This window comes from Emydura macquarii, unplaced genomic scaffold (assembly GCF_026122565.2).
Source record: "Emydura macquarii macquarii isolate MOO-44397 ecotype Brisbane River unplaced genomic scaffold, CSIRO-AGI_Emac_v2 contig_3517, whole genome shotgun sequence".
Lineage (NCBI taxonomy): Eukaryota > Metazoa > Chordata > Testudines > Chelidae > Emydura > Emydura macquarii.
In genome coordinates, this window is record NW_027133654.1 from 1,776,326 (window position 1) to 1,801,042 (window position 24,717).

General features: G+C 38.5%; 1 protein-coding gene across 1 annotated transcript in view; it reads right to left on the minus strand.

Annotated features, from left to right (window-relative positions):
• The window catches only part of CHRM3 (cholinergic receptor muscarinic 3), a 501,690-nt gene that overhangs the window by 456,010 nt on the left and 20,963 nt on the right, over positions 1 to 24,717 (minus strand). Inside the window, exon 2 of the mRNA XM_067535845.1 lies at positions 7,155 to 7,211. The gene's annotated coding sequence lies outside the window, so the exon portion shown is untranslated. The remainder of the gene's footprint in view (positions 1 to 7,154; positions 7,212 to 24,717) is intronic.

Genomic DNA, 24,717 nt, shown 5'->3' on the forward strand with positions numbered 1-24,717 from the left:
AAGTACTTGTCACATAGCAAGTTTAATAACTTCAAAAGATTTATTTCCTTGTTTTGTATTTAAGTAAAAAAAAAAAAAAAAGTATATATATTTGCCTCATTTGTAGGCTGTATTTTTTGTATTATATCAATGTACCCAAAACAATTTTGAAGAAAAAAAGAATTGAGTTAAAGGTCACCTGGAGGTTGGAAACAGCGAGTGTTCAATAAGACATGAGCTACATGCACTAAGGCATTGAAGGATCTGATAATCAGCTGAAAGAACTAAACTTCCATTGATAAGCTGTCACTACTGGAAAACATTTCTAGTACAGAATCCATTTGCACAGCCATTCTTAAAGTACGATTCATAAACTTTATAGAATAATCTTTAAAGTTCTCACTGTCAAGGACACAGTAGTACAGTAGTGGGATTCTAAAATCTGATTTAGAGTATATCTAGAAATGTTACATTAAAAAAAAATTCTAATTCTTTAATGATAGGGAAAGGAATAGTTAAGGGAAGGTAAATAAATATTCAAATACATTCCTAGTTCATACAGTTTCTTAAATGTACATAAAATATCATATTGTATGTTCTTTAAAAATTGAGTTTTCCACCATCAATTTATAGAACCTCTTGCTCCCACCTACCCTATAAATTTTTTACATGGCTATCATCTTTCAGAAACTACCACACAGCAAACAGCTTACAACCTACAAACCCAACAGACCTATTATTATCCAGAGACACATACATTTTGCCTGATATCTTTCACATACAGACCAGGAATTCAATCCTTCTCCATCCTAACTACCCTATGGTGAGGAGACTACAACCTAAGCTCAGTAGGACTTCCTCCTCCTCCTTCCACCATTATCCTGAAAAGCTTTTGAGTCCTTCTCGCCTATTAGCCAATAGAAATTTGGAGCTCCTTAGTTTTTCCAGATCCCCAGATATCCCTTCTTTGTTTTGCCTGATGGAGTTCAGAAGTGATCTGCAGCATTCCCATTTGTTTTCCAATTCTCCTTTGCCCTGCACGGGCTATACAAAATACTTGTTGTACCATATGGAACATATCAAGTGCCTGTCAAACCATGGAGAATTTATAATGCATGTATTGCTATATCAAATGATACGGTTATATTTCCATTATTTGTATTCTAGTAACACTTACAGACAACAATCAGAGCCATATTCAGACTAGGAACACTCATTTCCAAGATATCTTCAGTTTGTACACAAATCTTGAACCTCTAGGGGGATTTTTTGGTCATAACACCTTTGCTCTGTGTTTGTCAAATAGATCTTAAAAAATTAGAAAAGCAAACAAAAAGCAGTCAGAGCCCAGTGGTGCAAGGGAGTAAAAATTCTCTCTCTCTTTTTTTTTTTGGATAAGGCTTGATTTGGCTGAGTTATAAGGAACATGTAGGGCACGATTTTCTAAAGAATCTAAAGTACCTATGACTGGGATTTAGATTTTCAGAACAATTTAGCTCCTGATTGAGAACCTAAATAAAGGTCAAATTTTCTACAGTTCGGAGTATCCAGAAGATCCCAGTGTGACACATATGGCTAAATTTTTAATAACTAATACTTTTCAGTTGTTTGTAACTTAGACCAATAGGAATTACACTAGAGTAATGTAAGACAGCTTTATTAATAGGCATTGCTACTGCATCATTTACATAAATAAAAGCTAAAAAAAGTAATGCTTTGAAGCCATATTCTAAGCTCATTCAACTCCCACTAAAATCAATATAGCTGCTAAGAAAAACTAAGGATGGTGAGAGTCCAATATGGAGTAATACAAATGACTATGTGTGAGGTAAATATATTGGAATATGTTTGCTTTGTGAACCACAGCTTCGGTTTTGCTGAAACTTGTGGGGCATAAAATCTCAATGAACCTGGTTGAAAAAAACAGGATTTTATTTGAGAAAAATGTGTCCCTCTTTTTTTTTTTTTTAATAGAAGTAAAATTTTGAATTGTTGTGTCCAGGTCTAATCTCAACCAAAATCTTGCAGTAACGTAGCCTAACTTTCAGTGATGTTGAGTAGCCACAATTCCCATGGAAGTTAATGGGAGATTGAAAAATTAGGCCAATGCTATTTTTGCATTTAATTGTCGAAGGCTCCAGTACTCTAAAAGGCCTACTCTGTTAGAGCTTAGTATATGAATAAAACAACCATAGGTTATTTTTCTGTCAAATTATCATCTTGATTTTCCAGTTTGGCAAGGTGTAGAAAGAAAGCTACCTACTCCAGTTTTAACTTTGCATTACTTAAGGAGGATTGTTACTAGAAATCAAAAACAAAGAAACTGACAAAGAAGAGTAGAGTAGCAGTACAAGAGAAAAAACAAACTCCATGGAGCTGCTCTGTCCTCTGCCCTGAAAGGTGGGCAGTAGGGGCTTGGCAGGCCTATAGAGCTGTGCTAGCACATTGGAAAGCAGACTGCAAGCTGGGTATAGCCCAGACATCGTGCATTCCCTCCCCACAACAGCAGGGTCATATCTGAGTCTCATTCTCAGAGACACGAGAAAACAAACAAATAAATGCTGGCTATTTTTCAGGATCTGTATTTCACAAACTATGACTGATTTTTTTCAAGCTTAGCACAAATATTATCCTTTGTCTTTACAGTAAACATTGCAATTTTGAGTCCAAACCAAGTTTTGCAGCCAAAGCGATAGGTGGGTGAAATAGGATTTTGAATGTACCTTCAGTGCAGTCATAATCATGGAAAAATATCATCTCTCTATAAAGTCTATGAAATCTGATAAACAGTAACCCATACTTATGTTTTGCAATTTAGATATTTTACATGTATCTCCCCATATTTCATCCCTCAGAAAGATATCACTGTTGATTAGGTTTTTATTAGAAAATTTGTATAGTTTTTTCATCTAAATCAGATATTTTCCTAACTGAGGATATATTTGTTCAGAACAAATGTAAGGGTCAAATCCTTAAAGAGTCCAATTCCTTGCACTTGTCATGCTACCCAGAGAAGTTCAGGCTCCTGGAAGATGCTTTGTGTATTATTATTGTAGGATAATTCAAGCATCTTTTATGAATCAATGGCAGCTTCAACAAAGAGCTTGCATGATGTATTATTTTCAGTACATGATTCTGACGTGAATAGGTCCTATTTTCAGAGTTTACTACTGGATATCAAACTGATACTCCAGGGAATAAACATGGAATAGCAGGAGTTACAACATTAACCCCTAAAAGACAGTTTGAACATCTGGTCACTGCTAAAACAAGATTACTTCTTATCTACTATAATATATCATGATGTTCTGTGATTATGTAGTCTATTGTAGTTCACTGCAAGTGAAAAGGAAAATTATGATTTAAAGATGGGTAAACGGATGGAAAATGTTACATAGAAGGAATATTAAGCCTAAGATTATGTCAAAAAAAACAAAAACCAAAACCAAACCAGATAAACAGCCATTAAATAAATAGCAGTATGATAACATTGCTAGAGCAGTGCTATAATTATTGCTTAGGATGCAAAGTATATTATACATAGGAGATCCTCTTTATCATGCTCTAATTTTCCAAAACTAAAATTAACTCTGAGGCTGAATTTTCTTATTCTTGTTTTCCCAAAGATATTAAAAAAAGACAGCAATCTTAGCTCAACTACATTATACATACATTCCATAAAAATATGCTGAAAGAACATTACAGTTCCAAGCAAAGGAAAGTTAGGAAATGCCAGAGCTAAGGTGCCTGTACAACCTTAATTTTGCCATCTTGTGCAGTATGATAATTATATGGATTTTTTTAAAAAACAGGAAAAAATGGAGAAACCAAGACATTCCATCATCTTCAAGTATTAGTTAAGCCACAGCTGATTTAAGGATTCTTGTTCTCAACTCTCACATCTTGTCTACATGAGGACACTCAGGAAAATTAATCTGAATTAAACTAAAGGTGTAAATTTAAAGTGTATTAGTCAAACTGCATTAAAACCCTGCTCTCTTATTCAGAATTAAAGTGGCCTTAATTCAATTTAACTTAATTCACTTTGTAAAATAAAGTACACTTTAATTCTCTGATTTATCATTCAGTTACATCTGGGCAGATGTCCACAGGGATGATGAAATGTACTTTTCACATTTTGGGACTATTCCTGTTAAATATCAAGTTCCTACTCCAAATCACTTAAGTGTTGAATCTGTTCAAAGAAGTCTTTATTGCCTTATATGACCAAGATGACCCATCACATTTATGGTCATAATTTTTTGAAAATGGATGAACCTTTTTTGAACCACCTTTACTTACTTTCTTTCTGAACTAAAGTAAACATGTGAGTCAAATTTAATTAAGGTATTTTTCCTCCCCCCCCATAGAAAATATTACCTTTTTTAAAGAAAAATTAAAACTGAATTTTTGTTTCGTCCATAAAGTTTTCAGTTTGAGGATTTTGGTCTTTCAATGAAAAGTCCAAACTTTCTATGGAAAGCAGAATATTTTCTCGGAAACTATCATTTTGTCAGAACAAACAAACAATTATTTTGCATCAAAACTGGTTTTCAGTAAATTTTCAAATAACCCTAATCTTAATAGTAGGCATTGCTTCTACTTCATCTATAAAAATAGACCCCAGAAGTTAACACTTTGAGACATATTCTAACTTCATCCCCATTCTCATTCAGTCCCATTGACTTCCCTGGTTGATGGAAAATCAGAGATATTTAGTGGTGAATAAAATTTGAGAAATACTGTTTGAGTGTTTCACCATATGATATTTTTCTAGATGAGGAAAAAGAATCTTATAAATAGAAAAAAGTTATAATTATTAATAAAGCACTTGATGAAGTTAAAAAAGTATATTTGCTGTCATGAACTACTGCCAGTTTCACGCGCTGTTTATCAGGCTTATGCAATATATGAGCCAAGTTTTAAATAATTGAGTCTCTCAGTTTTGCCTGCTAATACAGAGTTTCTACATTGACTGCAAGATGGTAAAATAGGTAATGATGAAGCTTTACAGTAGAGCTGGGATAACGAGTTCTGAACCTCCTGAAAGTGCATATCCCATTGGGCTCATTTCCTAATGAAAGCTGAACACACCTCTGCAAATAACCTCACAAATATACCCCAGAGTTGTTGGTGTAATATCATTACACCTGAACATTTTAACTGCAAGTTTTAGTCTGAGAGAGCTCACCATAATTGGTGTTTGTCTGCATACAATTTCCATAGTCTGATAATTTGGCTGTCAATACTATAATAATTACACCCTAAAAATGCAGTTATGATCCAAATTATACCTTTGAAATAATTTTTCTGTACTGTGACTCATTTGTCCATAACTGATTATACTAGAAATGAAAGATAAGATCATGAAAAAGGATATTAGAAGATATTTAGAATGATATAAAAGAATACAACAGTGACATTGACAGTTTATCAACATACCATATGGCACAAGACAGTTGTAATAATATTCTAAGATAAAAAATATTGTTTATTTATTCATCCAGGGTGAAATCCTGGCCCCACTAAATCAAAGTAACAAATCCCATTGACTTCAATAAAATCAAAATTTCACCCCCAGTTCTTATACTACTTCAAGTGTTAAACAATAATTTGTCCCCAAGACTGCAGTTAAGATCCAGATATTTTGCACCATTCACGTGGTACAAAGGTGCTGGATTCTGTCCATAGCTGACCAGCAGAGTATTCCCGTGGTGGAGAGAAAATCTCAGCTAATGTATAGTTCCTTAGGGACCATAAACTAGTCATGCAATTTAGAGCAATCCCTAGACTGACTCATGCTGAGGCTAGGGTTGGCACAGACTGTCCCACAGAATCAGGAAGCTGTAACCAACTTTCTGATATTCCCCCTGAACTCCCTTGAACTGAATAGAGTTCAGGAAATCTTGTCCTGAGTTCCACAGAGATCTTCCAACAAAATGGGCAGTGCTGAAGTGTAAGTGAACTGGAATAGTGCAGCTCACCCATATTTTGAGGACTCAAAAGCTGAATGTTAGGCAAAATTCTAAGGGCTCCAAAATCCTGAGCAAATGGAACCAGACCACGTAACTAATCAATAGCTGTGCAAACACAAACAAGTTTGCCAGTTAAACGGCACATGTATACACTATATCACATAAAACCCAGGACTTTCACCACAGACCTTTGTGACTTGAGATCTTCATCAGGACTTTACTTTCTGTAGACCAGTAGGCAGTGGATCCTATACACACTATATAGTACTTTAGGCAAAGGATATAATTGTAACCCTGCTGTGAAGGAACGATCACTCAGTGGATTGCCTCTGAACCCCAACCCTGCTGTCAGAATAGCCATCTTCACTGTGTGATCTCTGAAAGCAACTCTGAGACTGGTTTATCTCATAGAAGTTACATGAGGTCTTGCAAAAACCTAAGTTTGCCAGCCTCTGAAGATAGGTGTCTGGTGTAAATATTTCTTTGTGTGGAAATACAGACAATCCCTGTTTTCTGTATGCCTCTATATTTTCCCTGCTCTTTTACAGTGTGTTCTCTATTTTATGTATGGTATTGTCAGGGACATTCTGGTTACAAATAAAGGAGAACATTTTGTTTGTGTAGATGCATTTACATTTTTACATGGATTTAAGCAACAACACAATAAAATAAGATTTGGGATACACAAATAATATGGTATAATATTAGGGCATAAACTAGTGAAGAATTAAGACAATTATTATGATCAAAGCAATATTTTGGAGACTTGATACACACATGTTTGCGCAACATTGAAATATGTATCGAGGGTGGCATTTCAGATATGATAGGAACATTGTAGTGATGTGACTGCTTTCTGGGGGAAGCGGGTTTAGTATCTTGTCTTGATTAGCATTCCATTGTCTTCCTCTATTATTCTCTCTCTAAACAAATGACTCATAGGGAGCTCCTCTAAGGCAAGCACAGTCAATAATGTTCATTGGAAAACAGTAATATGCATTGACATTGTCTCTGATAGAAACACTTCTGTTATAAAATTCAGGGCAAGACCCTCAGCTGATGTAAATCAGTTCAGCTTCATTGAAAGGAGCTATGCTGATTTATATCAGTTGAGGATCTGGTCCTCAGTGTATTTCTGAATGGCAACCCCTCTGCCCATAATTCAGACTTCTACAGATAAAAGACTTCAGGTTTACTCACCTTGCATACCTTACATCAATCCTGAGTAAGAACGGCAGCACAAGGCCTACAGGAATTCTGAGACAAGAAGAGAATAAAGGTTTGAAAGTTTTGACCATTTTAATGCAGGTTTAAAAGCAAACAATTATCTACTCATGCTAAAGTGACTTCAAACATCACAGGTTCTTGTCAAAGACTTTATGGATGAGTTTGTTATTGCCAGTGCTCATATTAGATTGAAGTCTGAAAAAAGGGGACAGAAATTTTTCCATGCCATTCACTTCCTCCCTGTCTATTGTTGCTAGATTACACTCTTGATTTTAAAAAAGTAAATCGTAAAACCACAAAAGATGTCACTGAAGTTTCTAAAACGAGGTATATGAGAATCATCAAATATGAATAGGTTATCAGTTTGGGCTCCAAGCCATATCTTTTAACTGGAAAAAGATCGGAATATCACAGAAATGAAAGCCCAGGTATTGTTTTGCATCTTAAGAACTGTCAATGGCTTTGCAGAATTTGTTGTCATCATTGGCACCAGCACAAAATAAGATGCAATGTTATTGTGATTTTTAGCAGACATAACTGGTGATTTCCTCATCAGAAATGTAGCCAGGAAAAAAATGTCTCCTCATTAAGATACAGTTAGGTAAATGCATACAAACAGGGAGCGAAATCTATAAATAATCCAACATGATCAGGAGCATTATTTTTGTAGATACTGAGTCATGCAACATAGTGTAACTGTGATACCTTCATAAAGCATCATATTTTAAGTAGAAAGTCTCCTTGGATTGATTTTTCACGTTTAAGTGCATTTCTGATTTTTCTAAGTGTAGAATATAAACTCTATTGCTCATCATTCTGTTTTATCAGCAACTCTGTGAAAGTTATTTATTTTTACTTTAATACACTTAACCTCGAGTTCACTACTTAAACTGAAAGAATATGTTTTGAATAGTATTTGCCACTGCTGGATTCTCCAACTTTACTTATATTGAGGAGCCCCTGTTCCTCATTGGGCCAGGTTTTGATACATTTACTCTTTTTGAATAGCATCTATTTCACATTATTCAGAGTTCTTATGAGATCTTTTCACCTCTTTGCTGCCCTCCATCTACCAAAGATAAAATAAGCAACCTTTTCATGTTGCTGACAAAGGGCGGGGGGGGAGCACCTTGGGAGCTCAGTCATAAAGTTATTTTCTTTGTCCTGTCGCTAAGAATTATTGAAAATAAATATACAAAATTTAAACAAGATGTTTGATGCACAAAATTACATTTATCTCGTTTCTCAGGAGAGCACAGGAATTGCAATTATGACTGGTCCTTGCACAGATGGTGCAAAAGGGAGCTAGCGAACAGGAACAGCAAACGGGAGTTTTGTGACGGAGGTGAAAGAAGAGCGACTACGTGTCCCTTGAGGTGAATTGGTCGTCTGTTAGTTTGTTTGTTGCTGTGTGCTTGCTTGCTTGGTTGAAGTTTATAGTGTAGTCTGTTTGGAGGGCTGTGTGCTGAGCCTAGTGGATTTGAAGGAAAGGCTGAATCTTCCTAACAAGGCTTTCGCCTGCCATCCTTTGATCCCTAGCCTCTTTAGGATCCACTGACAAGGGGGCAGTGTGAACTCAGGGACAACAGGCAAAAGTCCAGCAGCAGAGTGAGGACTAACCAATTTATTGCCCTGAATGAAGGGTATACAATTACCTGCCTTGTGGGCAGGTGGTGTATATATGCATTTGGTGCAAGCAGCTCATGGCCCTCAGAGACCAATTATGGGCTCTTGAAACCAGAGTGACTGAACTGAAGGTGCTAAGGGAGACAGAGAGGTACATAGAAGAGACTTTCCAGGACACAGTGGAGCAGTCCCATGCCCTATCTGACAGCCTCTGTGGTGTTAAGGAGGATGCAAGTCTCAAGGAAGGAAAGCATCAAGCTGGAGCAGAGGGAAATGATCCCACAGTTGGGACCCTCCTTCCAAATTATGTCATGGTATCGTCTCGCACTGAAGATACTCCTGCAGGGGAGGGACCCCATTATTAGAAAGAGACAGACAATAGTAATGAGAGACTCAATTAGAAATATAGATAGTTGGGTTTGTGATGACCGGGAGAACCACATGATGACTTGACTGCCAGGTGTGAAGGTTGTGGACCTCTCAAGACATCTGGACAGGCTTATGTGCAGAGGTGGGAAGGAGTCAGTGGTCGTGGTACATATAGGTACCAGTGATATAGGGAAAGGTAGGAGAGAAGTCTTAGGGGCCAAATTCAGGCTGCTCGATAAGAGATCAAAGTCCAGGATCTCCATGGTAGCATTTTCTGAAGCTTCCAGTTCCACATGCAGGGCCAGTTAGGTATGCAGAACTGCAGTGTCTCAGGTGTGTGGATAAGATGGTGGTGTAGGGAGAAGGAATTTAGATTTATTAGGAACTGGAGAACCTTTTGAGAAAGGAGGAGTCATTAGGGCACCACCTAAATCAAAATGGTTCCAGATTGCTGGCATGTAAAATTAAATAGGTCACAAAGGAATTTTTGAACTACAGACTAGAGAAACATCAAGAAGTGTGGAGGAGCACACTGTTTAGATAGAGACATCTCTTAGGGGAGGATGTATTAGGGGAGTCCCTATATCCTAGTAAAGAGGACAGGATAGAAGTTGATAAAGTACAGGTAGGAACTGAAGAAAAACAGTCAAACAAAAGAAAGTCCCAGTCAATTACATCACATGAAGGCAGACAACTAAATATTGACAAATTATATAAGTGCTTGTATACAAATGCTGAAGTCTAAATACTAAGATGGGTGAATGTGAGTGTCTGATATTAAATGCGGATATTAATATAATAGGCATCACAGAAACTTGGTGGAACTATGATAATCAATAAGACATGATAATACCAGGATACAAAATATATAGGAATAACAGAGTAGGTTACACTGGTGGGGGAGTGGAAACATATGTGAAAGTAAGTATAGAATAGAACATATTAAAATTTTTAAATGAATGAAACCATACCATAGAATCTCTGTGGACTGAAATTTCATGCTTGAATAGTAAGAGTATAGCAGTAGGGATATACTATCGACCACCTGACCAGGATGGTGATAGTGACTGAAATGCTCAGGGAAATTAGAGCGGCTACAAAAACAGAAAACCCATAGTGATCCACACTTGTCTGGAAAGGGTTAATGTGGATTGAGAAGGGGCTAACTAACCCAACAGGCCATACCTGAGGGGACTGAGGTGGCTAAGTAATCCCCTAATTCAGTGACGGAGCCCAACTGAGGAGGAATAAAATAAGCTGGGTTTATAAAGACAGGAAATTGGAAGCTGAGGGGGCTGTTGGGGAAGTCTGCTGTCACTCCCTGGGGGAAGGGAAGGGAAGGGTGGGGTGGGGTGTTTGGAGGTGCAAAGGCAGATAGCCTACAGTTACTTGCTGGGAGGCTGGCAAACCCAGAGAGTGGGAAGTACCAGATGGTAAGGAAAGGGCTCAGGGAAAGGCAGTAAGATCCAGAAGGGAACAGAGCTTAGCTGCTGACTCTGCTGACACTGGAGTAAAAGGTGGATCTGGGTTTCCTGGCCAGATGCGGAGGAAGTGGCGCTGAGGCAATGAATGGAAAGACTGCCTAGGATTGATGAAGGAAGACTTTGGTACCCCCAGAATGGAAAAAGGTGTACCGTGACCTGGCTGGAGGACTGAGTCGTGAAGAGGCAGCAGCAGCTCCTCATGTAGTAAGACCTCTTTCTGCAGACCAAGGAAGAGGGATGGAGAGATGACATGCAACTTCAGGCAGGGGTGTTGACCTTGTGAAGCTAATCCACAGAATGGCCAGGAGGGGGCACCATCCTAATGGTAAGTAAAGCACCCCATCACACCCAGTAATAGAGGGGGATTTCAGCTATCCCCATATTGACTGGGGACATGTCACCTCAGGATGGGAGGCAGAGATAAAATTTCTAGACACCATTAATGACTGCTGCTTGGAGCATCTAGTCCTGAAACACAAGAGGAGAGGCAATTCTTGATTTAGTCCTAAGTGGCACACAGGATCTGGTCCAAAAGGTGAATATAGCTGAACTGCTTGGTAATAGTAATTATCATGTAATTAAATTTAATATCCTTGTAGGGTGGAAAATACCAAAGAAACCCACCACAATAGGAATTAACTTAAAAAAGAGAACTACAAAAAAGAAACTACTGAAATAGAAATTAAAAGGAACAGTCACAGGAGTGAAAGGCCTGCATGTGTATGGAATCTATTTAAAAAACATCATAAAGGAGGTTCAGACTATATATATACACCCCAAATAATATTAGTAACTAAAAGTAAGAGAACCCAAAGAAAAACCACCACGGCTAACCAGAGTAAAAGAGTTCCAGAGGGGTAGCCGTGTTAGTCTGTATACAGCAAACACAACCAGAGTTCTGTGACACTTTAAAGACTAACAAATATTAAATTTGTTAGTCTTTAAAGTGCCACAGAACTCTCGTTGTTTTTACAGAGTAAAAGAGGTGGTTAGAGATAAAAAGACATCTTTTAAAAATTGGAAGTCAAATCCTACTGAGTAAAGTAGAAAAGAGCATAAACTCTGGCAAGTCAAATGTAGACGTATGATTAGGCAGGCCAAAAAATAATTTGAAGAGCAACAAACAAAAGACAGAAAAAATAACAGCATTTTTTAAAAGAGCACCAGAAATAAACAGCCTGCCAAACAATCAGTGGGGTCACTGAATGATTCAGGTGCTTAAAAAGCACTCACACAAGACAAGGTCATTGTGAAGAAGCTAAATGAATTCTTTGCATCCGTCTTCACTGCAGAGGATGCAAGGGAGATTCCCACACCCTGAGCCATTATTTTTAGGCAATAAATCTGTCCCAGGCTGAGATGTCAATAGAGAAGGATTTGGAACAAATTGATAGATTAAACAGTGATAAGGCAAGAGGACTAGATGGTCTTCACCCAGCAGGTCTGAAGGAACTCAAATATAAAATTGCAGGACTAACTGGTACGTAACAGATTGCTCAAAATCAGCCCCTGTACCAGATGACTGGAGAATAGCTAATGTAATCCCAATTTTTTAAAAAGGCTCTGGAGATGATCCTGGCAATTACAGGCCAGTAAGACAGTAAGCCTTCAGTACCAGGCAAATTGGTTGAAACTATAGTAAAGAACAGAATTATTAGACACATAGATGAACATGTTTACGTTGGGGAAGAGTCAAAATGGCCTTTTAAAAAAGGAAATTATGCCTCATCACTCTATTAGGCTTTGTCTACACTAGCACTTTTGTCTGTAAATTGTTGGTCAGGGGGTATGGGAAAAACCCCCACATCCCTGACTGACATAAGTTTCACAGACAAAAGCACCAGTGTGGACAGTGCTATGTTGGTGGCAGATGCTCTCCTGCAGATATAGTTATTGCCACTTGTTGTGGGTGGTTTAATTATGCTGGCAGGAGAGCTGTCTCTGGTTGGCATAGAGCAGCTACATGGGAGACCTTAGTGTTACAGCTGCAGTGGTACAGCTGTGCCTCTGTAAGGTCTGTAGTGTAGATATAGCCTTAGAATTTTTTGAGAGGGTCAACAAACATGGATAAGGATGATCCAATGAATATAATATACTTGGACTTTTGGAAAACCATTGACAAGGAGGGAAGGTCTTCCCATGGATCAACAACTGGTTAAAAGATAGGAAGCAAAGGGCAGGAATAAATGGTCAGTTTTCAGAGTGGAGAGAGCTAAATAGTGGGGTCCCCCAAGGTATTCTACTGGGACATGTACTGTTCAACATATCCATAAATCATCTGGAAAAAAGGGTGAACAGTGATGTGGCAAAGTTTGCAGGTGATACTTAACTCAAAATAGTTAAGTCCAAAGCTGACAGCGAAGAGTTACAAAGATCTCACTAAACTGGGTAACTGCAGATGAAAGTCAATGTTAATAAATGCAAAGTAACACACACTGGAAAACATAATCCCAACTATACATACAAAATGATGGGGTCTATATTAGCTGTTACCACCCAACAAAGTTATTGGAGTTATTGTGGATAGTTCTCTGAAAACATGTGCTCAGTGTGGAATGGCAGCTTTTTTTTTTTTGTGACTAACAGAATATTAGAAACAATTAGGAAAGGGATCGATAGTAAGACAGAAAATATCATAATGCCACAATATAAATCCGTGGTACGCCCACACCTTGAATGCTGCATTCAGTTTTGGTCAACCCATCTCAAGAAAGATATATTAGAATTGAAAAAGGTGCAGAGAAGGGCAACAAAAATGATTAGGGGATATAGACAGTTTCCATATGAAGAGAGATTAAAAAGACTTGGACAGTTCATCTTGGAAAAGAAATTACTAAGTTGGGGATATGATAGATCTATAAAATCATGAATGGTGTGGAGAAAGTGAATAAGAGTGTTTACCCCATCACAGAAAAGAACCAGGAGTCATCCAATGAAATTAATAGGCAGCAGGTTTAAAACAAACAAAAGGAAGTACTTCTTAATACAATGCACAGGCAACCTGTGGAACTCGTTGCCAGGGAATGTTGTGAAGGCCAAAAATAAAACTTGGTTCATAAAAGAATTAGATGAGTTCATGGAGGATAGGTTTCCCTGACCATCTTAGCTAATAGCCATCCATGGACCTATCTTATGCTCTGGGTGTTCCTAAACCTTTGACTGCCAGAAGCTGCGAGCGGATGAAAGGATGGACCACTTAATATATTGCCCTGTTCTATTCATTCCCTCTGAAGCATCTGGCACCAGCCTCTGTCTGAAGATAGGATACTGGGCTAGGTGGACTATTGGTCCGACCGAGTATGGCTATTTTTAATAAAAGCTCCATTTGCATTCTAGGCTTTACTCACCTTTGCAAGAGGCAGCCACAGTCTGACCTTACATGAATAGAAAACTAACACTCTTTCATCCAATTTCTCCAGAGATTCTTGAAGTTCAATGACTATTGTTTACATAAACTCAGCTGCTGCTTTGCAGAGCAGCACTAATAATCCCTTATTAAAACTAACCATTACTTTTCTTAACAATCATTAGGGATGGGATAATCTTCAGATTTTTGCTGTCAGCATCCCAGCTGTGAAGGGAGAGAGAGCCCTTGCTCTATTTCTAGCGCTCATCCTTTCCCACATTACTTAGGCCTTGTTCACACACACACACACACACACACACACACACACACACAAACAGTACAACTTTAGCTGTACCATTAATTATAGCAGTACAATCCCCTACTGTGGACACAGTTATACCAGGATAAAGGTGCTTTACATTTACATATAGCTAGTCTTGTATGGATAATATAATCAACTGTATCACTATAAGTAACCTTTATACCAGTGTAACTTCATCATACTAAAGGTTCTACCACTATAACTATAACTGGTAATAAAAAAAAAAAATCATATTCCCAACTGATAATTAAACTGGCATAAAAACAATGACAAGATCGGGCTAAATATCAGCTTCTCAATAAAAACTACCAGAATTTTCTTTAATTTCCTAGAAAATTAATCCTCCTAACAGGTACAGTTCAGGCAGCAGCAGTGCAAATTATCCCATGCAGTTCCATCCAGATGTGTAGGGTTACCATGAGCATGGGATTGCATCCCTGGCCTCTTAGCTAATTGCCATTGGACCTATCCTCCATTAATTTATCTAGTTCTTTTTTAACCCAGTTACACTTTTGGCTCTTAATATTCCATGGCAATGAGAACTACAGGTTAATTTTGTGTGTGTGTGTGTGTGTGTGTGTGTGTGTGTGGGGGGGGGGGGGGGGGGAAGAGTACTTCATGCTTCTGATATATTTGGGAAAAAAAGTCACGGTTCGCTTTTGAAGGTTTAGCAAGTTGCTTCTCTAACTCTTTCTTGGCCTGCCTTATTCTTTTACATTTAACCTGCCAGACTTTGGGCTCCTTCTTATAATCATCACTGGGATTTGATTTCCAAATTTTAAAGGATGCCTTTTTGCCTCTAGTGGCTTTCATCACTTTGCTGTTTAGCCATGGTAACTTTTGCTTCAGCTTTTGGTACTCTTATGGTCTCTGCTGATTTGGGGATGTAGGTTTAGTCTGAGCCTCTATTATGTGAGGTGAGGGCTTGTGAATTCTTTCCTGATTTAGCTGGGCTTATGGGGAGAAGATCACCTTATAGAGTGGGAGTCTTATAGAGATCCAGGAAATGGCTATTTTATATGCTGATCCCAATCCCTGTACCAGTTTGGATACAGGCTTCTGTTTCAATAGCAACTGAGAGGACCAGTCAGCTGTTAAGTCAAGGCTAGTGGTAGAAATCCCCAGACTGTTTGTTTGCTTCCTGAAAGGGCTCTGAAGTGTACGAAAGGCCTGAGATGCTGCCATTCCACAAGCTGTGCAGGAGCCACCTGACATACACCACATACTATGGTCACACGATAAAAAGATTGAGAAATCAGCTCTGTGAGAAAAGCAGAGGGGAATGTGTTGTGTGTGTGCTGACATATAGAAAACAGTATGTTGAAACCTCATCTTTGAATATTTGTCACAGAAACAAAAGGAGGAAAGTCTATATAAGGAAGACCAGTAGCTTTACAGTCCAATAACTTTGGTTTAAAAGTTATTCACAGTATTCCAAGTACTATATCATGTGTTATACTATTTACAGTGTGGTCTTGTGCAGTAAATGTTTAACAATGTATAGTATTCTTTAAAATTGACTGGGAAATATTAACATCTGTTTTTTTCAAAATTTTCCATACAATAGCCATGAGGTTAAACTCTGTGTAATCCTTCCTGAAAAGACACTACTCTGACCTGTAATTCAGCAAACAGTTAAGATGAGGTGTAGGAAGAAGAGGAGTAATAGATTTATACAGAATATTCTCTGAGCATACCCTTGTCCCTGGTAAGTACAGAATCTCCTTTGTCTGAGCAGAGGCCTACATCTAATTAATCAGGGTTACAATTTTTTCCCCTAAAAGGTGGTTGCGCCTGATTCACCTCACTTGCAGAAGTGTAAATTAGCAATGATTCTATGGAAGTCAGAGAAGTTACACCAGCGTAATATTGTTGTCCGTTTAATCAGACTGAAGCTCTGATGGCTTTATTCCTCTGAAGGCTCTAACCAAATAGTTCAAAAAATGTGCCACAGCTGTTTCTTCTGTGAAAGGAAGATTTAGCTTTTATTCTGCACCCATATGCTTTAGATATTAAAATTCAGGGGCCTGTTCAGAATGTGGCAATGTGCAGAACTTTTTTCTGTGTAAAGTTGGCGGTGACAACAGCCAGCTGGCGCTGGCATTGCTCATTTTATAAACGCTACTGATCATGTTCATTTAAAAAGAATGTACAGGTAGAAAGAAGAGTTGTAGGAGCAACATGTGCCTAGGCTAGTATGCTTATTTACACATGATGGATTTTGTTTCCCCATTTATCTTGGGCGTGATTCTGCAACCTAGTTTCCTGTAAATCAGTGGTGGGTAAATGGGCAGTACACCCTCCCCCCCAAGAAAGGCCCAAGAGATTCTGTGGAGGGGGAAGAAACTGGGAGCCCACAGGTCCTACAGATAGCAAAAGCGGGATAAAAATAGAGTGAGTATTGCAGGGTGGGAATGGGATTAAAAAAATAGTCCTCCCATGCTGCCAAGAACATGGGTGCCCCGGCCAGCAGCCTCCGCTCTCTGGCCACCCATCTCTGAAAGCAGTACTGCTGCTAGCAGCAGTGCAGTAGTCGCGGAGGGGGGAGGGGGGTGCGGAAGGCGGGCATGAATGAATGATAAGAGGAGTGCAACTGGAAAAGTTTGCGCAGCACTGCTGTTGACCAATATTGACTCCTGTAAGCAGTGCCATTTTTTAAAAGAGACTGTGTGTAAGTACTGCTTTGGCATAAGCAGTTCAGCTTTAGACTCTTAAGTTGCTTAGGTCAAGAGTTATCCATTTTCCTCAGTCCATGAGCGCCAGCTACAATGGGAGCTCTCCTATCTGACCCTAAAGACATGCACGTTTAATTGAGAAGTTATCCAAGGTTTCAAATCACACCACATCCAGTAAGCAGGGCAAAGATGTGATTCACATAAGCCTTGTCTAGGCTAGAAAAATAAGTCAACATAAGCTATGTCGACTCTCAGCCACCGCTATAATTACAGCAGTGGCTGAAGTCCACACTGCTCTGCTGGGGTCGGTGACGCATCCTCACCAGGAGCACTTCCACCGACCTAAGGGGCAGTGTGGGGAGCAGAGACCCATCTGTCAGCTTCCTGCCCAGAGTCCACAGGTTCCCGAGCTCCCTGTGGGCATCCACCCCTGCTCTCAGCCAGAGGATCTGGGCAGCAGTCGCCTACGTCCCACCTGCTCCCAGATCGCAGCTAGGAACCAGCCGACCCTGGCTAGCAGCAGCTGGGACTCTTTGCCCTGCTCCTAAACTGGAGTGGGACTGGCTTTGTTATCAAATTTCACTGCTCCACTGGAATGACAGTCCTCCACCACTGTAAGGGGACACAGTCTCTCCCCAGATACCGTGTCACCCTAGCTCTGCCCACAAAATCCCTATCTCTTGTCGAGCTGGTTTTATTTTGTCAAGGGAGGGAGGGGCAGTTTTGTTGCTGGGGGGAGCGATTGCAGTCTGTACACCAGCACTGTTTTGTCAACAAAAGAGAACTTTTGTCTACAAAACTCTAGTGTAGACCGGGCCACAAAAGGCCCACCACCAGCCTAGGTACACACTGGGTTATGTTGTGTTCCAACTGTGCCTATGAAGCCCCACAACTTCACTGAGGATGGACTTAACAGATTTTCTGCCTCCTGTCTTTATTAGAATCTAATTGCTTATATAATTTTCCTTCTCATAACTAATTTTTTTAAATTACCAAAACCAAATATATTTAGGGAAAAGATAGTTACTAAGACAGTAGACTATGTTCCTAGGTAAATCCGTGTAATCTATGTGGAGTGATATTCTATTCCTGAGGTGCACTCAAAATATCTGTGGTTAGGGTAACAAGTGTCACATTCTAATGACTAAGGCCAGTTTGTAATCCCAGCCAGGGAAGTTCTAGGTGTGTGAAATTGTTCCAAGAGGGATTTTGTTTTTAAACTACTCAAGTTGTTGCAACACTATCATGGAATGGGGTGGGAAGAGGTTTGCTTCTCCAACCAGGTAATATTTCTCATTAGATAATAATTTACCTTCTACCAGTGAACTGTGTAGTATCGGCTATGGCCAGAATGGGAAATAAAGCACAAGGAGAGCAGTGAACTTTATCTTAATTTGGTAGTAAAGTGGGAATGCATCCAAAATATGTATTAGATTCAGGAAGTCAAATGGTACATATCTATAGCTATAGGAGTTATTTGATTCACCAGTAAAATGCAGCCACCTCTTAAGTGAAACTTGGCCCTGTTTAGCAGATGGGTAGTGCAATATTACATAGTTCTTTAGGACCCTGTTGGAGGAAAGCTCATACACTTAAGCACATAAGATATTCCATTCACTATAGTGTGACCAAGCACATGTTTAAATATGGTGCTGGACTAGGACAGAACATGAAGAAAAATATATGCAGTAGAAATTACAGGAGGAATTAAGTAGATGTAGGAACAATTACCGAAGGTGGAATTTGGCCAGGATGCCACACCTACTCTTGTGAAAACTACCATGAGTTTAAGTAACCACAAATACTCAGAACCTCAATTTTTGTCTTCTGAGTTATAGTAGCTCCCTGTCGCTACAACCAGGCAAGGGTATCCATTCAGATATAATGTAAAGAGGAACAGTGCCACATACTGAATCTTTTCTAGGAGTACTTGCATTTTCTTTGGAAGTAACCCATCCACATGCTGACCTAGCTAGCTGGCTTAACAAAAAACAAAGATCAAGGTCATGAACCAAAAGTTGCAAACAATTAGACTCATGGTACTTAGGTGAACCATGACGATAATTCATGATATATTGCATTTTACAGCTCCACTTTTAATGGCATCAAACATTTAAAAGATAATCATTTTTATTACTTAATTGTATTTAATTTACCAAACTATGGTTTACACTGTTAAAGGTTTGATATGGGTGTATAAATTAGTTCCTAATTTATGAGCTTGCACAATTACCGGTCACTTTAGTTAAAGCACATCCAGTTGAATGTATTTAGACATGAGTAATGTGTTTGTATTAGGAATGCATTTATATACTAATTAATAGAGCTGTGGGAATAGTCAATTTTTTGGTTTGCTGGCTGAACTGAAAAATTAAAGATAATTTTGGATCAAATTGAATTTCCTTTTTTTCCCCCCAGTAAATTAAATATTCATTGGGTCAGAGAGAAGATTCTCTAGCCTGGGAATTAGGGAAAAATCACCACCTAGATCTCAGGCCTTCTCCAATGAATGATTATTTATACAAAATGGAACAGCTTCCACAGAAGAAATAGACACCTCACCCCAGCTCCCAAAACAGCCTATAGTGTGGTGGCTAGGCTCTCTTGGCATACTGGAGACCTAGGTTCAAGTCCCTGCTCCAGAGTGGGGGTTTGTACCTGGGTCTCCCACATTCCTTGTGAGTGCCCTAACTGCTGGGCTGATGGAGACTGCTGATTTTGGGAATGAGACTTAATCACCTTTGTGAATCTAGCATCCCCTACCTCCCAATTTTGTTTTGCCAAAATAGTCCACAAAACTTGTCAAATTTCCAAATAGTCAACCCGAAATGGCCCTTTTTTGGGCAAGTAAACTATTTTTAAAAAATCACCCAGCTCTACTTCTTATATCTGATTCATCATTGTATTACTTGAGTCTTACATCAGTGTACCTATTGACTTCAGGAGAATTACACTGACATAACACAATGAACCAGTCCCATTTTATACTGCAACAACATTTAATATCTTCCAGATTCCCCCTGTGGCTGCACTGCTACTTGCTAACCACTCTTTGGGTGACAATCCTTTCACCCATCACTTTGTACTGATGCAGTTATCTGCATATAGTACTACTTTTTCTGGGCTGTAAGGATTCAGGGTCTCTTCAAAGCACTCAGCGTTGATTGCTCCCATCTAACACAGCTGCCATTTCTAGCTGTTATCAAGGCATGGCTCTAACCAGAAAGCGACTGTAAAAATGGCACGGTGGGGTTCTGTGTTCCTGATTTCCATATCAATTTTTTTTTTACCCAAGTAGTGGGGAACGTAATTCTCAGTTATGCCAAGGCCCTGACAAAGTCACTAGGCCTTGAAGTGGGCTTAAACAGCCTCTGGAAAATGCTCCCTTTGTAGGGAGCCTCCTTTCAAAAGGCTCCACACCAGCTCTGCTCCCATCCAGGAGGCCATATCTTTTCTCTTGTAAGCTAAAAAGTGGTAATGAAACAGGAGATAAAATGTTAATGACATTAGAAGGAAGTTGTTGTATTAACATGAGTTAACAGGTTGAGGTAAACTCTAGGCTTCCTAACAGTCTTCTCCTCAGCCTGCTAACATTAATGACAACTGCTATCTGCCTTGTTTTCACTAGAATTTTACCTCATGTTACTAAGGCCAGCTCCACAAAAGGTATTTAAGCTCCTAACATCTGCTGATTTCAGTGGAAGTTAAAAAGCCCAAATACCTTTGTGGCTCTGGACCTAACTCCACTGCCAACTGGTGCTGTCTAGGAATTCCTGAGAGGTTGGTGATAATGATGAAGCCTAAGTTGATCTCAAAAGGTTTGAAGAATTCAGGTTCAGTTTGGACAGCACAAGTCTCTGAAACTTCTCCAGACTAGTTTAATCTGTAGAGCTTGGAGACTTTTCAGCTTTCATAAGTTTTAACATACTTCCAATCAAACCAAAAATATCCCTTACAGATATGAAACCATCCACAAATATTTTACAGATTTTTCCGGTAGCACTTTATTTTGATCCTTTTGTTTCTACTTCACACTGCCATAGAATTACAGAATTATTGCATGTTGAAGTTAGATTCACAAGCTTTTCTGTTAAAAAGATGGATGTAAAATTTTCAAGTATCTCTGCAGCTGGCTGTTTGATGGAATAGACCATTAAAACTTCAATTGTTTAGTCAATATCTCCATAATAGGTGCCAATATGAACCTACTAATTACAGATATAGTATGGTCACTTGTTTCCAGAAAAAAATTAATGGATTCCTATAAAACTGACTGAAGGCAAAGTAAAACTGAAGGCTGACTTTCATATTGTGGTAAGTGAATGGTATTTCTTGGCAAGAGCACACTGAAAGTTTATCTATAGTATAGTTAATATTTTATATTGCTCAAACATATGGAGAACAAATAGATGGCCATAATAAAACAGTGTCAAGATACCAACCTAAAAGAATACTTGTTTTATGTTCTTATTGTGACACTTGTCCACAATGCCCACAAATTCTAGGACTAATGGAACAATGGACATCATGTGCTTTTCTGGTGGCAAAGAAACTGCTAATGGTAAAGTGGAATTTCTTTTCTCCTATAGTCCAACAATTAATTATATAGTAAGGTTCAAAAGCCTCAGTTAGGAACTGGGCCTGACGGTTCTAGACACTGCAGTGATGCATAAGAATAGATGATAAGATCTTAAGATCAGGAACTATTTAAGGTCCCAATCTGGCAATATCGACACATTCCTCACCATGCTCATGGCGAGTATTTCCATTGACTTCAATTTGGCTATTCCACTAGGCAGATAGTAGAAGTACATGCTTGTTTTTCCAGGATTAGCACGAAAGACACAGAAGACAGGAGTGATAAGTTTTTTCAGGTGGTAAGTTCCAAAAGAATGTTAAGATGCAAATAACTGATGGTACAGGATAAAATGGAAATTTGTCTAACTTTATAAAAATGACATTTGCATGGTGCTTTGTATGCAGAATGTAAGTGGTATAAGACCAACAATGCCATGTCTAGTCATGTCTACTTAAATTCCTTCTGCAATTTTAATTACCCAAACTGGAAATTGGTAACAGTGGAGTTAACACTTGATTCTGATGAAAGGTTTGTTGGATATTTAAAAGACCATCTGTGGTCAAAAACTGAAGTCCTGACATTAGTAAAGACAGCAAGTCCAGCTGCCCAGTCCCAGTTGCCCCAGCACAACCATCCTTGAACAATGATTTAGTGCTGATGTAATGGAAATTGAATCCTGACAAAACTTCTTGCAACATACTGGACTTTAGTTACAGGTCTCCAATCCAAGTGTACTCTCATGGCATGGGAGTAGCTATGTGCAATATCACCCTCAAAGGGCTGTCCCAGAGAAAGAACAAGAAACCAGGTACTATCACCAGCTAAGGAGTTCTCCCTTAGCCCAAACGGTAGAAGCCAGTGTTTTCAAGAACTGCATGACTAGAAGTCTAGACTTTTCCTCAAAGTGTCTGTGTGACTTTGTCTTGTTTGCAGTACATGGATTTGTTTCACTAGGTCCAAACTCATTTAACTTGTGAAATTTTACAAGATCACAGACCAAGGCATTAGGACTGCAAGGTAGATGACAGGACTCAGAGCTAAGCTCATCCCTGGTGTTACTGTTTATTTGATCCCTGCTGAATGATTGCCATGTACTGCCGGACTATAGAATTCTGTATATACAATTATTTTTCCCATTTATGTATAATGCACCCATGCAGACACCCAGTGCTTAATTTGTAAGGAAAGAGGTGCTGGGGCTCAAGTAATTTTTTTCCCCCATAACTGATGCAGCAAGCCTGGAGTGTCAGGGCTCAGCCCTGGCACAAATTAATCACTGCAGATATATCACAAACAAAAGAAAAATAATTTTTACATAATAGCTTCAGTTTTAGACCCATTTGCAAAGATTTGGCATAAGAGGAGTCTTACTTTCAGAGTATCATGCAAACTCAAGCTTGGATGGACTGCAGGAAGAACATTACACAGAAAGTTTCTTTGTACCAAAAATTGCTTATTTTATTTAGTATTTATTTTGTTCAGAGTCATTTTCCCAGTCTCATGCCATAATATACACGGTGTATATTTTTCTGTGAATAATTTTCTGTTGAGTTTAATAAAATTTTCAATTTCATATTGTGGGCACTAGTAAGACAATACATTCAGATTAAAAGGGACACTGTATAATACAATAAAATATTGTAAACATACAGATTTGTTTATGTAGCTTTCTAATAGCTACTTTGATTATTAAAACAAAGAATTCGAAACATTTATTTTCACTATATATGCTGCTTGTTTTGTTTACGGATAAGTCACCCTTGACAATAAGGTAGTTTCACTTTTGTTTATGGCACTTTCACCTTCAATCTGGAAGAGTTGAAATGTTTAGGTTGCAAACAGTGAAGGCAAATTTATTAAAAAATGAATATTGGAATTTAAGTCATACAATGACATTTCTGTCAGATCTCCTAAATGCTTGTTTTCACAAAACCTACATTTTGGGCAGAAAATTTGAAATGAAACCTGTCTTTCATGATCTGCATTACTGAGTGTTGTATCACTTGAAGCCCTTAGTGGGTTTGCCTACTCAGAAGTTAACCTGAATAAAAAAAAAAAAAAAAAAAAAAAAAAAAAACACATAGGCTAATAAAGTTGAAGGAAAAAATACTTCATTTGTAAAAATTAAGAGGGGTAATACAGATGAACTAAAGGGGGAAAAAAAACAAACCAAAACCACGCATTGCACTCCAATGAGATCAGTTTTGAAAAAGTTTTCTTTTTAAGAGGTCAATAACTAGAACCTTATTGCCTTTATATCCATATAAAGAGTAGATGTGTGCAGGTCAGAACAGCTGCAAATTGTAAGTGATGGAAGCAATAAAATCATTACTAACATTCAGAATGTTTAAAATTTGCTGATCTGGAAAAAAAATCCATATTGTATGTATTCCTGCTCAGAATAGGTCAGAGTGGCAGGACCAAGTCACAGGCAATTTTTTACATAAAGAACCATTGGAGAAAAAGTGTGTGCTTGGGAAGGGGAGAAGAATTTTAACAAATTTAAAACAAGCTGAACACTTCAGCGTTGAGAATTTTCTCAGAGTAAAGTCCATTCCTGTTGTGAATGCACAGTTTTTCCTGCTGTGAAAAGATTAAGATTAAACCAACCCCAATAAAACTGCCTGTGCTCAGGCTGCAGCAGTGTTTTCATTAAGCTAGCACTAGACCAGTGGGAGAATTGCAAATCATTCTCAGGGCAGACAGACCATGTATTACTGTTCACAAAGCACAATCAAAAAGCTAGGTATTCCTCATATATCTGTTCCTATTATTTTTTTCAGTACTTTTTGTTCTCCTCTGTACGCTCCTCTTTTTTCTATTTTATTCATGCTTTTTCTACCTCTCTAAGCTTTCCTCATATCTCTTATGAATTACTATTGCTACTGTGCCTCATACCAAATCACTTCTTACTAGCTCAGTTGCTCCACTAAACAGGGAAGCATAACACCATGAATAGGTAGACTGGACCCAAAAGAAAATTATGGATGTGGAATGGAGGGGTTCCGAGACATTAAAAATGGATCCAAATCTTTGTCTGAAATTTTAACCAGTCCTGAATAGTGAAGGTTTTGTTATTGTTTGTATTGTGGTACCCTAGAAGCCCCAAATAGGGATCAGCACTGGTTATTGTGT